This window comes from Solanum lycopersicum, chromosome 9 (assembly GCF_036512215.1).
Source record: "Solanum lycopersicum chromosome 9, SLM_r2.1".
Classification (NCBI taxonomy): Eukaryota; Viridiplantae; Streptophyta; class Magnoliopsida; order Solanales; family Solanaceae; genus Solanum; species Solanum lycopersicum.
In genome coordinates, this window is record NC_090808.1 from 54,264,626 (window position 1) to 54,280,652 (window position 16,027).

At 30.9% G+C, this 16,027-nt stretch overlaps 1 long non-coding RNA gene across 2 annotated transcripts; it reads left to right on the plus strand.

Annotated features, from left to right (window-relative positions):
* Positions 1–6,100: 6,100 nt before the first annotated feature.
* LOC104649245 (uncharacterized) lies at positions 6,101–9,110 on the plus strand. 2 transcript variants are annotated; one of them, XR_011211683.1, is made up of 4 exons: positions 6,101–6,308; positions 6,966–7,023; positions 7,490–7,687; positions 8,797–9,110. It is a non-coding gene; the product is annotated as an uncharacterized lncRNA (long non-coding RNA). The 2 variants fall into 2 exon arrangements; XR_743234.3 differs by lacking the exon at positions 7,490–7,687 and having other exon boundaries at positions 6,151–6,308.
* Positions 9,111–16,027: the final 6,917 nt, after the last annotated feature.

Genomic DNA, 16,027 nt, shown 5'->3' on the forward strand with positions numbered 1-16,027 from the left:
AAACTTCACAATCAATCTCAAGATTAGAAGTTTGACCAACTTCTCCTTGAGTATTTTCCGTAGTTCTATATTTTTCATACAATATTTTGGCTTCTACTTTTATGTTAGACTTACAGGTTTCACAATTTGGAATTTCTTTCGGTAAATTTCTAAATTTATAAAAAAAGTGTCAACAAGTGACTGCACACCTCGTAATTTATAATCAGATGAAGTAAAGTAGCAGTTAAATAAATTTGAGGAATTGAAAAAAGGATTTTTTAGATTTTTCAATCATACCTTAGAAAATCAACTCTAAATTTATCTTTTTTTTATATATTTAGAAAATTGAATTGAAAGAGCATAAATATTTATTAATACTGATGATATAGTAGGATAATAAATTCCAAAAAACATGGTTGTAGCATCATAAAAAAGTCTTAAAAATTGTAATAGTTCTTTAGTTTCTTCTCCACATTATGAGCATTAAACACCAATATATGGGTCTTCTATATTTGTAAGCGACTGAAAGCATTTCGTAAAAAGAATTTCACCTTGTTTTGATATGTCTTGGAATTTTTCTAGGTGACAATTCACATGGTAAACAACGCTCATTAAATTCCCTAATTCTAGCAGCTTTGTTAGTATGAAAAATCCAGGCAACGGCATATTCAATTTTCATGCAACCACAATCAAATAATGAATATCATCTTGTACAACTAAATTTAATATATGTTCAACACATCTAACATGAAAAGCATTATTGTCAATTGGACATAATCTATCTTTTAACATCTTAGCAGCGTTTGTATTATTAGATGCATTATCTAATGCGCAGAAATTACTTTATCTATAACCATATAATAATCTAAAACACTTAAAATATTTGAAGCTAAATCTGCACCAAACTTTTTCTCTATACATTGTTTATAACTTAAAATACATTTTTGCAAATTCCAATTATGATCAATCCTATGTGCTATAATAGTTAAATAATCATTTCAATTAACACTATGACCCATGTTCTAAAGTTATAGACACTCTACTATCTAATACGCCTAAACATACAGCGAAGAAATTGACAATGTTTACCGTGATATTCAAAAACATCAGATTTAACAGTATTTCTTGAAAAACCTCTATAAGAAGGATTATAAGTTTGTTGAATATATTCAATAAAACGGGATTTGAAGGAAAAATATAAGGCAAACCACAAACAGAAATCATTTTAGCTAAATTTTTGCGATTTAATTCCTTATTATATTTACGTTTGTTAGTGGTCCACCGGGGTTAGAAGGATCTAATGTTTCTTAAACCCCTACCGATTCATTATCGCTAATATCAAATTCATCAACTGAATTCCTTTTTTTCTATTGGCTACTGTTTTAGCTTCTTTATATTGAATCGGCACACAAGATAACAAATGTCTATTTAATCCCCCCCGTCCCACCTTGACCCCCACCTTGTTTTTGTTTAAAAGGTTGCTTACACTTATTACAAATAGCAACACTATTTTACTTATCGAAAGTCATAAACTGTCACACAATAGAAATTTTAGGGCGTTGATACTTGATCTTCTCCCTTGTGGGAGGTATAAGGGGTGGACGTCAACAATTTTGCTCCGTTGAATTTATAGTTTCATTTGGAACTTGTGTCACCAGACTAGTAGGTGTATCTTCTAAATCCTCTTCTCCCAAATCAACTTCTACTTCTTCACCTAAATTTTCATCAAGATTAGGATTAATATCACCATAACGTCGTTCTAAACTTTCGTGATCAAGTTGAACATTTGAATGAATATCATAAGTAGTATCATCAACACAAGTAGAATCATTTGTATCAAATCTAACTCTGGACGTTGATTTAGATGAAGTTCCACCACATTTACTATTCTTTTTTTTGTACTATTTTTTTTAACAAAATTAAATATTTTAAAAATGCCATTTTGATCGTTCTCTTGTTCTTTCTCTTTTCCTTTACATATATTTTTTGCTAGATTTCATACTTAATTATATATAAAGTGTAATATAAAAATAATAATAATAACCCAAAAATTAAAGGCAAAAATTAAAATATAAATATTATGAAACGAATGTACCAACGTCTGCGTTATAGCATAGGTTAAACCGATTCTTGAAGCTTGTAGTTTATTGTAACTTGTAATTTGAAACTCCAACCAATACTTTGATAGAAAATATATATATATATATATATATATATATAAAAGTTTAGAATTGAAAATTGAAATATATGTATTATAATAATATGAGAATCAAAATGGAATTGAAATTAAAACATAAAAATTAAGATTGAGACTTGAGAGTTGAGAGGATATAGAAAATAGATTAGAGAAATGATAATAGATGATTTTGTAAGAAATTGTAAGGGATAGAGAGCTATTTATAATTTGAAAAATGGGTTTAAGTGTAATTATAATAACTTGAGGGTTTAAATTAAAGTATTAAAAGTAGGGGGTGGTAGGGGGTGTGGGGAAGTGAAAAAGGTGAAAAAATTCGTTGGGGGGGCGGGGGGGAGGGCCACTAGTCGTTTCCCCAACAACTGCCAACGGCTATTTTTTTTAATTTAAAAAAATTAAAAATAAAAATAAAATAGAGGGATCCCGCAAACCGGCCAGTTCAGTCGGGCCGGGTCAACCGGGATGAAGGGGTGAACCGGCCCCTGACCGGTCCCCTGAACCCCCATCCCTAAAAAAACCTTTCTTATATGGGACCGGGTTAGGCGGGCCGGTTCATCGAGCCGGTCGCGGGCCGGAGCGGGCCGGCCAAGTCCCCCTGCCCGTCCTAGTTGTAACCCACTTCTAGTACTTACCACATTTAGTTGCTTTGGGTGGGTTCAATATTACCGAGTAGACCTCCCTGGGGATGCAAGTTCAGAGAATTAGCTACTTGCGCAACTTGTTTCTTCAAACTCATCTGGGACATTTATATGCTTCTTATGTTCTCATCCTTCTTATCTACCTAGTATTCATTTTTGTCCCTATTTCAGCCATGAGATTTTGGAGTAGCTTCTCATTAGTCATCCACCCTTTGGTGCACTCAGATTTGCGCCTTGGTTTGGATTTTGGTATTGTTGCACAGCCCATTGAAATCAGTATTGGTTAGCCCCTTGCACTTGGTTCTGGTTTTGGTTTTGGTTTTGGTTCCCACCCGATGAGAAGTTAGGATGGTTCCTCCAACTAGGGTTGTAATTGTTACCATAATTTCGCTAAGCTCTACCCCTTTGCGCATTACCCACATAGTTTATGGCATCCATGTTTGCCTCACCTAGTTTGGTTTCTTAAGCCCCACTACCACTACCCTAGTTTCGCTAAACGTTTATTAGTGCTTAGTTTAGGGCCATTTGTTTGAAATGCATGACTATAGTATGTCGTATTGCATCCAATTTGGCATTTATGGTGGTAGCTTAATCTACATCTAAGATTCCCATGGTCCTTTGGGTTTCGGTCTTTGGCATTTCCCCCCCATACGTCAAGTTTCCTTATGAAAGTCTATCAAGTAAGTCGAATATTTCTTTATAAGTTTTTGCTAGGGCTTTCCAGTTGTTGCATTATTAAGAAGGACACGTGCATTATCAATCTAAACTCTCAAAGAATGTGTGAGCTAGTACCTCATTAGTTTACATGTGATGGGGAAGGCATTCAATATTTTAATAAAACGAGTCCATGCTTGGTACATATCCTCCCTTTGGTTTTGCTTAAAGCGTAATATCTCACTTCTCAACCATGACGTTTTCTTGGATGTAAAGAATAAACTCAATAACTTCTTCGCTAGGTGATTCGGGTAGTGATGGAGTTTGGTGGCTCAGAATCTAACCAGCGCCTAGCGGCTCCTAACAATGAACATGAGAATAACGTTAGCCTCACATGGTCTGATGAGACTACATTTGGAATGTATGTATCACTAATCTCTATAATGTTCCTAATGTGGATTTGAGGATCCTCGTAGGGGAGACCGATGAATTTCCCATTAGAATGGATGAGTTGTTCCATGCCCTTTTTAGTTCAAATCTACCCCTGGTGGATGTTTCTTAATACTAGACGCCGCATTGGTTATAAGTAGGACTGTCACATCACGAACTAGTCTTGCAGATACGATAGGGGGTGCCTCTTGGTTATTCAAGTTATCTTGCTTATACACATTTTCTTGGTTACTATCCTCATTATTTCCATGAAGACCTAACCTTAATTCACTTGTGTCCTAGATTATCCATTTTCCTGTGTTGGCGTAAATCTCTTTCGGGTTTGTTGTTAGGTCCGACAAGTGCTCCTTTCCAAGGCAGACTTGAAGGTCAAGTGCCTACAACAAAAAATCTAAGATCAAGTTATTAACACCTGAATATTGTATACTTAAGAAAATCGAATATAAATCAATTTTAAGTTTCCTAGCAGCCGCGCAAAAAAAATTGTTGCTCCCCAATATACACGCAAGCGTACGTAGTTGTGCAAGTAATATAGATTCTTTAGTGAAACGAGTTATAATTCTCAAAGTAACTAATTGTGAACGACTTTAAGATGATGTTTCAAGCAAGTGAAAGACAATCCTAGGGTTGTAGCATGTAATGAATCTCGCGTATCATATTCTAGGGTTAGACTAATTTTAGTTGTCAAGTTATTGGTTTACAAGGTTAATTGTATGAATCGAGTCTCTCAACCTCTAATTACCTACTCCAGTTAGTTGTCTGACTACATCGTTGAGCGGGGATAAACCGGCCTAACTAGCGAGCATTTATATTTCATCAATTTCTGTAATCAAGCAAGTTGTTCGTCTGAGCGTCCCTCTTAAACACAAATCACCTCAACTTAATAGATTGATCGAGCTCTGGTACCCCCTCCTCTCTCGATTTTAAGATTAGACTATAGATTTATCTTATGGTGATCAATTAAAAAATACTAAAACATGAACATAGAAGTAAGTTATAATGACAACCAAGAATTAATTCAAGAGCCTTAAATAATCAACATTCAATTCGTAGCTATAGCCCCATAACTAGGGCGTTTAGTCCACTCATACTATTAGAAAACCACAAAATATTATTTTTTATGCGATTTCCAGAAAAATAGAAGAGTTAGAAAATCAAAACCTATTACAAAAGATGAGTTTTTCTCTTACACACCAAAAAAATGTCGAACTCCCTACAATATAGTCCTAAGGGTCTATTTATAATAGTTGGGAACGACATAATCAAATTCTACTACAACTAGAATTCTTATTTAATGATGTTTTTGCTGAAAAAGTCATAATATGGGTGGGGCATCGCGCTTCCCATTGCCCTAGGCCCAATTCTCTAAAATCTGGGTGTTGGCGCGCCGCGCTTAGCAGTGCGCCAGGCAAGTGTCTCTGAACTTCATCTCGTGGCGCGTCGCACCTCTCAAAGCACTAAGACAAGGCCTCTGAAGTATTGGCGTTGGCTCGCCGCGCCTTACTTGCCAGCCACCGTGACTTTCTGCCTAAGCGATTTTTCCTATTTTTTGTTTTCTCCTTCTCCTAATCAACTCTAAGTTTCCTTGAAAGTTCATGAAACAACTAACCATTTGTGTTAGTGCACAATCATCGTAAGTAACACAAAATTCAATCTAATAACTAAAGATTATTATTTATCTCAATCAAAATATGGGCAATTTATCGACAACTTAGGCATATAACTACACCTAAGATCAGATATCATAGCAAATTTTGACGCTAATCTACATCGTTCATATGATGTACTTTTATGAAAACATGGCAACAAAAGAAGCCACAGATGGTTCAGTTAGTGATAATGAAGATGTGCCTAAGCCAAGGAGCATTTTTGTCCATTCAGATGCATTGAAAAGTTCAATATAAATTAGCCAACTTAACTTTTATTTAGCTAAAGTTAACGTTATTAGATACATTAAGTTACATTCATATAACGCATCTAAGCTGATTCTCATTCACATTTTGTCCTTTTTTTAACCTATACTTTGCATATCTTTATATAAAAATTGTTAAGATTATTGTTGGTATTAAGTGTTTCAGTATTTTGTCTTGAAAGTATCTTGTGTATTCTACTATATTAGAAGCATGGGTTGAGCACTTGTTATCAACCTGGCTGTATTCTGTCATTCAAAATCAAAAAAAAAGGGTAATTTGGACTTTTCACAACACCATATGCACGTGTCTTTCAGCTTGCACTTGAAAAGCCATGTAAAGTAGGCTTTTCGGTTTTCCTTGTTCTCCTCAACCCCTGAAATCTTCCATAACTGGTTTCATAGCCCTACAATATTGTTTTCGAAATTTCAATACGGATTGACAATTGAGAAGTCGAGTGTCTAATGCGCAACTTTTTACAAGGTGTTGTTTAGTTTTTTGTTTTCTTTTTTTATATCTCTAGGTTTTATTATTTCTGGTTCTAATATTGGTGGTTAGTTACCCTTAATTTACCATAGTTGTTTGTGTATAGTTTTTCTTCCATTTAAGTTGATTTGCAGAAATGCAATAGTTTTGCTTCTTCTAAGATTATTCTATTCAGGATGTTGTTTTGTCTTTCTGGTTAGTTGTATCTTCAAATCAGTTTGGTAGTAAATATTGTAGATGATGAAAATTGGTATTTTGAGTTAGATATATTCTACACCTTTTGTAATCTAAGTTGTTTCCTTAATTAATATCGCGGTCTACAAAAATTGATACCTTTGAATTGTGACACATCAATTTTGTTAAATTTCTTTTTTTAGAAAATGTATATCAGAATGGTTAACTGCTTTGAGCTGCAAATTGAAATTTTAGACGATTGACTTGGTGGGTTTATAGCTAATAGTTGGAAACACCGTACGTACTTCAACCAACAATCTTCTTTCGGCTAACCTAGCCTCTTCCTGCTGATTTACTCCAAATAACAAATCAACTGCGCAAGGCATTGCTTTCTTTTCTTCTTGATTTATAACCTTTAATTTTGCTAACTTCTGTAGTTGTGATTATAAATTATTGATATCTCTGTCGGTTTTGTTCCAGATTTCACTCGGTTTTGTGATAATTGGCATTTTTGCGTGGTTCAACATTTCAAATTTTTGTGAGTATAATTCTTCTATTCACATTCAAATTTTGTTCTTGTGTTATGAGTGATCAATATTTTTGTTGAATAGATTAATCAACTACTGTTGTTTGGCCTCTCCTATTTTCTGAAATTGATTATATCGATCATTTTTAGGCTTCTTGAATGAAGTTTAAGACTATTATGGGTTATGCTTTGAGTAGCTCATATTGGTTTATATTGCTTAAATTGAAATATTTATTTTAGATGTCAATTCCATTTTTCAGAAATCCAATAATATTTCCTTAATTTATTTGCTAATACTATGACCTTTCTATTCTAATGGAGTAGTATGTATCTTCATGAATAAAATTTATGCAGACTGTATTTTTCATGTGCACTAAGACTGACTTACTCATAGAGTAGAATGAATGATATTCCTTGAATCTTAAATGTTTGATACTGCAAACTACATATGGTAACTATTCGTATAATTTCTTTGAAGAACTTGCCAATATTGTGGTACTTTAAAGCTAATTGTTGAAACAAGGGGGATTGAATCTTTGAACGGAAGAAACATAAATTATATTTGGATTTCTTTTGATGGAAAAATCGTTGTTGAACAAGTAAAGTTGCATCAACAGTGATTTCGACCTACGTCAGCAGTGTTGCACGTTCACTAACAATTATGCTGTTAAGAAATGTAAGGACTCTACTGAACTGCTAACTCTCTACTCGCTAAGTCTTTTGATGTTCGGTATCACATGTGTGATTCGTTTTCTTTCAGCCTTGTTTACTCAACTCAAAATACGTTACTGCATAATGTTGTTAATCACTTTTGCTAATTCAAGAAATATATTACTATCATTGTTTTCTCAGAAATTTTTTTAAGGATTGCTTTGAATTTTGTTTTATGTTTTTGGCACATGATTGAAACTATAGATGAAGGATCATGTAATCACTTGATCTCTAAAACTATTTGATGTACGCTAATAGTAATACGAATGGACTATGGAGTAAATGCTGCTAGCGGTGCTGTTTTGAAAGTTCTTAATTGCAGCGAGGAAGTTGTGAATGTAATACAACTACAACTTGCACTAACTATACATCTTAGGCCCGGTATACGGTGGTACCTGCCACAAAATTTAAAGACCCCGAAAGTGCCTGAATAGAGCATTAGCGAGTACCTTTAATTTGCAAGATGTGGGGGTACCTGCCGCAAAATCTTCAGACCCCAAAAAATATCGATTAAAGGCAATTTAAGTGCTTCACGATTTGCTTTGTGATATAAGCTCACTCTGCTAGATTTTAATGTTTGTATTTCACTTATGTTATTAGTTGAAATATCTTGGAAATGAATGTAGAGTCATCTATTAGTTTGAACCCCTCCAAAGACAATTCTCTATGCTTCTGGAAAATTTCAAGGAAGAATGGTCAATGTAACTCATTAGTTATGCAGAGTTTTGGAAGTCTTTGGATTGTTCTTACAAGTTCGAATGATCGTACACGATCCTCCTTATTGTGCTCAATAGATATTTCTAAATATTTGTTCACACCTGATATTTTCGTCAAATTAAACAGGTATAAAGTATATGTGTGCACATATATTACTCAATCTTCACCAAATATTATGTATTACTATTATAATAATTCTGGAAGTATGAAGAAGATGTTGCTTTATTACTAAAGATTTTGTGTGCCTGGATGTCCAACTCATTTGTAACTGAGAAGGCCATATTTTTATTTCTTATAGTTAGTTGTTGGCTAGGAAGGGTATAGGGAAAAATGATTCTGTTTTCTGTTACTTTGCAGCTTCGAGTTCATTGTGTTGAAGCCCTTGAAACTCCAATTGTGGGCAAATACAAGTATAGTGGATTTGTCTATCGCAAATGGAAGCAGATGCTAAGAGTAGATATTGAGCCGACAATAAGGAAAACCTACAGAATGGAGAGGCCAGGAGGTTTGGCTGTTCAGAAAGGAAATGTCTTATCTAAAGTCCCTTTACTACATCTGCATTGTAGGGAGCTTGTTCTCCTAATATTGTCAAATTTATTGAGCTTCATGGTCGAAAAAACGATGAAACACTTCAATTATAGCTCAAAACCAGATCTCCTCCGGTTTGTGTCCTTCTGGGTGTGAAAATACTATGATAGAATTTCATTATGATGATGAAGTTCATTTCAAAATCAATTGCGTTATATTATTTGTTCTTAACACGCTTGGGTCATGGAGTGTGGTTGACATTACTCAGTTATTTTAACGACCTGATGTCATTTCAAATTACAAAAATTTGTAAAAATTTATATACATTCTCATAATGAGAAGGGGCCATTCGGGCTGACAATGAGCTAGCTTAATAAAAAGAACATGAGTTATCTATCAATGAAACATCTAATAATAAGGTAATATAAATGAAATACCTAATAATAAGGTAACATTGGGCCCGTGCGTGCACGGGCAGAATTATCTAATTCATGAAAAAAAATCATGTTTTCGAGCTAACTTAGGGCCCGTTTGGATGAGCTTAATAAAAGTAGCTAAAAAAGTACTTTTAAAAGTGCTGAAACTTATTTTTAAAATAAGCAGTTATGTGTTTGGATAAAAGTGCTGAAGTTGTTATGTCAAACGTGAAAAGAGAAAAATGGAAGAAAGAAATGTTAGGGTTATATGGGTAATTTGGAGATTGTATAAAAATATTAAGGGCAAAAAGATAAAAATGTGGTCAACTTAAAACAACTTATAAGCTAAAAAAAAAAGCACCCCTACCCCACCTTTTAACTTTTGGCTTAAAATAAGTTTTTTTAACTTAAAATAAGTTATTTTGAGTATTGTCAAACAGCTAAATAAGTCAAAAACCAGCTTTTAAGTCAGTTTGACCAGCTTTTAAGCTGAGCCAAACAGGCTCTTATTATCTAAGACACATGGGCAACAAAATATTAATGCTACAAAAACCTTTATTACTCTTCAACATTAGATCTTTTTAATTTAATAATGATTTATATATTATTTGTCTCATACACCTTTATTTGTCCGAGATACACAGTATAAAATATTCATGCTACAATACTTTTACTATCTTAATAGTAACGTATACAATATTTTTTTGAAGATACACTTTATTTGTTCTAGATGCACTAACTTATGACACATTTTTTCATGCTTCTATAATACACCAAAAAACATACATGTCATGTATCCAAAAAAAATAACGATTATGACTAACCTCCTCTTGTCTGATGTTACAACCTTGAATTGAAATCGATTGTCTATGCATATTTTTGCATTACATTCGTAATGGTAGACTTGTCCTTATACAACTACTTGACTTGAACTACTTTGTGGCTACGATCGCAAATAACATGATCTAAATTACTATTCAAAACACATAACAAATCTACACGATGATTATCTGCAAGAATTGTTATAGATACAATCCCAACGTCATTTCCAACTTCAACAGTGGATGTGTTTTGGTCAAAAGATATTTCGCCATTGTTATTGCATCCAAAATTTTGCTTTTAGTTATTATGCATAATTGTACAAACCTCAATTGAATTGACGTCTTTTCAATTTCATATAAAACCTCATATCTTCTCATTTTGAATTTTCATTGGAGTTACATTGTCTTCCATCATGTATTTTATCTTAAATTTTTTGCATGAACAATTGATTCCTAGTTGTGTTGAAATACCACCGCGTAGATATTTTAGGTTGCTTTCCCTCGCAATGATATTCATCATTGCTATAATTTTTGTAATCACTTTCAGAGATCCACGAAGCCGAATGCCTTAATAATATGGCTATATTCTCCATTTGGAGAAAAAAACTTTGAAAATTTACAATTCAAAGGAATGAATCAACGACGAAGAAAAAGTTTAAAACACCAGATATGTTAATTTATGTGATTTAGTCTTTTTTAAGAAATATGTAGCAGTTGATATGAATTGATCCACCAAATCCATTTTTTTGTTAAATCCTCATATTTTACTTCTTTTATCATGAAATTAAGTTACACCATTTAATTCAAATTAATTAAGTAACATATATTTTCCCTTTAATTCTGACAGATACATGTATTTAACCACTTTTAGTTCATGTATCCGATTGAAAATGTGGTATAGAAAATAATTTAGAAATCTATTGGAATTCCAAGTAGTGATATTTTTGTAGTTTGTGAAAGTATAAATACTTGAAAATATCAAGTGTTAGGGCCCGTGTTGACACAGGTTATGCCCATTTAATATAAATAAGAAAAAAAATTATCTAACTACGTAACCTTTCTTTCCAGATTTTCTAAAATTTTCTACCATTTCAAATATTACAAAAAATTCTATTTTTCTCTCCTTTTCTTCTTTTTCGGATACATAACTCATAACCCTCCAACTCAACGATTTTTATTTCTATTTTTACGCCTTAAATCACTCTCTCATATTAGCAGTTATCTTCATCACTTTATTTTTTGAATTTGAAATTCATTCTCTCCGGCTTATCGATTTCAAGTTTCTAAAGAGGTAGAATTATTTCTTCATCAATTTTTTTCTTTTCAGTTCTTTAATTATCATTTTAAAGAAATAGTTTTTTCGTCTAAAATAATCTGATACATATGAATTTTGCTCCCTCTTAGATCGAGTTTTACCCAATTGATTTTACCTATTGGAGATATGGTACCTTGTGTATTTGTTTCTGATGATGAAACTTTCACGAAATAGATATAAACAACAAAATTATCCATTAATCATGAAAAGTTTGAGAGTGGAAAGTCGAAAAAGGTGCATGCTCGAGTTCTAAATCTATTGCTGGAAAAACTCCCCAAAAGGGAAAAAGTTGAATATGTCGCTACACGGCCATTACTATCACTTGCAAATTTTCAATGTATCTCATTTATCTGGTTATTAAATTAGACTTTGTTAGTATTATCACCACTCTGATAAATCATTGCTATAATGACCTTTGTTTTATGTAATGTATTATGCTCATATTTAAGATATTGATACACAACCCTAATGTTATTGAACTTTCAATCACTGTTTATCATGCTCATTATAATTGTACTTGATACATAAACAATACTTAATGTATCATTTATATGTATCAAGTTCTACAATGTATCATCAATATTATTCAAATTAAAAGGCTATATAGACACCAAATCAATCATGTGTTATGCTGCACTCTTTAATGTTTGTTCAATCTCATCCAATTTAGCAAGCTATGTATATGTATATACTTCCTTCTTTTCATTTTATGTGACACCATTTCCTTTTTGGTCAGTCCCAAAAAGAATGTCACATTTCCTTATATGGTAAGTATTTTCAGGTTCAATTCATCTTTTACCCTTGTTGGTTCCACTTAATTTTAAACATTGTACTCTAATACATTTATGAGGTGAGACAAAAGTGAATGTACTTTTTTAAAGGACAATTTGGTAAACAATTCAAAATCTTCATTATTTCTTAAACTCTGTGTCCGGTCAAATGTTGTCACATAAAAATGTGAAGGAGGGAGTATTAACCAATAATAATCTTGTTACATAAATCATAATGTACTATAATTAGAGCATTGTGCATTAGCCATACTCATTATTATCTGTGACAGAGATACATAAACAACATGATACATTTAATACATAATAATCATAATTACGCACTCTTTCATACTGATATTTTATATTAACAACAAACTAACTTACAACTCTAAAAACATATTATATATATGTTAAACTAGTAATGTATAAAGTTATAACAATTTAGTTCTTAACTATACGATTAATTTAATTTTATAATGTATCTACTTCTTCTTGTCGTGATTGTTGAATGTTTATAGTGACCTTTTTGAGTTCCTTAGGACAAAATCAACATATCATATCTTCGCACAAGATATGGAGTATTATTATGAAAATACGATAGTGAAAAGTCCATGACATGATATGTTAGCGATAAAGATGATCCACTAAGTCACTTCAATTCATCACCTAAAGATGATTTGATTTATGTAAAAAGTGATTATGTATCCACACACAAAGTTAAACTGATACAAAGCTGCAATTGTACCATAAACATTAGAAAAGCTATTGTTTCATGTATCATTAAAAAAATTAATATAAATTTTTATTAACATAAGTACCACATACTTATTATTGCATACTCATTATTAAATGTATCAAAGATACATCAACGATATGATACATTTAATACCTATTAGTCATATTTATCCATTCTTCCATATTGATACATATCACATATATATGATACTTTATATCAACAACTGAATCACATCTCCAAAAACTCATTACATATAGGTCAAATTAATATTGCATTAAATTGTAACCAATAATGTATCATGGTTTATGTCAATATACAAATTCAAAAATAAAAAAAATATTATATAAAACACAAATAAAGAATAAATTCACATGTATTTGATACTTTATATTTTCAACGCACTAACTAATAGAGCTAAGAACATATTAAATATACGTCAAATTAGTAATGTATCAATTTGTAATCAATTATGTGTCATGACTTATATAGCAATATACAAATTCAAAAATAAGAAAACACAGGAAATGCATAACAAATTTAGACAATTGCACCAGTTGATATATCAAATCATTGTATTTTACCAACATTATGTTCGATTGTATCAATATAGAGAGGATACATAACAAATCCAACCTCACATTTCTTCACCTAACGTATAACTTTGCTCTCATATCATTCCTAATAATCCGTGGAGATGATTTAGCTTCTACAATGCATCTGATCTCAATTTATTTATTTATTAATTCATCAATATTCAACTCAGCTACAATAATTGAAATTTGATTCACAAATGAAATATTTTCTCCAACCACTATCACATTAGTCTTGAATTGTTCATATCTAACTTCACTTTCCCATACTCCTGAATGCCTCAACAAAATTGAAATATTCATTATATATCTTATAGAGTTTTCAACAGAAGTATAGAATCTTAGTGGAAAGTTTCTTCAACGAAACAAGAAGAACGATGAACATAGATTTTGAATAGGTTTGTTATGTTAGAATCTATGTTTTAATGATTGAGTAAGGATAAACTGAATAGCATAAAATATGAAATTGTAATTAGTTTTTTTTATGTTTTGGTTCCCCTTTTAAGCAAAACAGCACACATATAATGTATCCGGACAACCATTTATGTATTTGAATGACTGATATTTTAAGAATATTTGTAAAATAGAAAAGAGTAGGGATAAGATGTAATTTATGTTTTACACTATTAAATTTATGTAAGTTATACTATTAATAATAGGTGAAACATATACTTGCTGATAATATACTAATACAAAAGAAGTAATTATATATAATTGTTGAATATATACAAATAAGGTCTAAAAAGTGAAAAGAAAAAACTGAAATAAATATTGATACGCTAAATCCATATAATCATATACAACATAATGTGAAGTGTATTGATAAAAATACAAATCACAAAAACATATAAAATAAATTATACAAATATCTCAATTGTTTCACCATCATCTCAGTCCATTAACCTAGATTCATCTTCTTCTTTCTTCTTCAAATATTTTTGCATAATTTATTGCATCTTGATATACAAATGAAAATCTAATTTTCTTAATAATAATTAAATATCTCAAATAATTCTATTAAAATAAGTTTGTTTAGTCGTGATTTATATGTATCTATGGAGATAACTGAAAAAGCAAAGACAAATCATAGGAATATACAAATACAAATCAAAATACACAAGGTTGAAACCATCTGAAGAAATATAAAAAAAAAGTAACCGCAAGAAGTTACCTGACATTGTTGGAGCACAATTTGAGAGGGGCACAAGAAATTTTTGAAATTTGAATTGTGATTGTTCTTGAGTGAATTAAGGAGAAAAACCAAAAGATTATGATGAAAGAGAAATGCCATTTGTATAATCGGGAAAAACAGAAATTATGATAATATATATTAAATGTACAAGTCCAAAAGTGGTTCATATTAAACAAAATGAAACGTTTATGATAAATATATAATTAAGTAGTATATGTTTACTTAATTGCAATTTTTTCAATTTCTAATTAGGTGTGAAATTAATCATTGGACATAACCATATAAATTTGTTATTAAAAAATAATATAACTTTATTGTGTAATTATTTTAACTATGATTTTAAGGAGCAAATTTAGGATTTATCATTTTCTAGTTACGGAGAATTTTCAAATAAAAAATAATTATTAAAAATTGAATATTCAAATCTCTCCAAATAAGATTAAATTTGAAATGAAATTACCATGCATCCCTGAGAATAAATTTCAACCATCAAATTTTAACATAATAAAAAATTTTATAGATGCATTTGAAATTCTTTAAATGTATACATACGCTCAATCACACATGACTAAAATATATAATAAATTAATTAAATCTCAATCATATATATCGAACCGCAGAAGTAAAAGAAAATTCTTTCATCTAAAAACTATCTAAGATTATGTGTTTGCTTAATTGCTAATTTTTTTCAATTCCTATTTAGGTGTGAAATAAATTATTAACCATCATATAAATTTGTTTTTAAAATAATAATATAACTTTATTGTGTAATTATTTTAACTATGATTTTAAGGAGCAAATTTACGACTTATCTTTTTCTAGTTACAGAGAATTTCCAAATAATCATAATTCTTAAAATTTGGATATTCAATTTTCTCCAAATAAGCTTAAACTTGAAACAAAATTACCATGTATTCCTAAGAATAAATTTCAATCATCAATTTTTAAAATAATAAAAAATTTAACAAATACGTTTAAAATTCTTTTAATGTAGATATACGCTCAATCATGCATGACTGAAATATATAATAAATTAATTAAAATTCTAGTTATATATCGAACCACACAAGTAAAACTAAGTTCTTTTATCCTATAGCTATCTAAGACTTAAGTATTCATTCATATATAAAAATGGTATAAACATAGATTTTATTTAAATGTGAAAACTAAAAAAAGAATTTTTTTTTAAATATGAGAAAGTATGTTATGATCCAACTTTT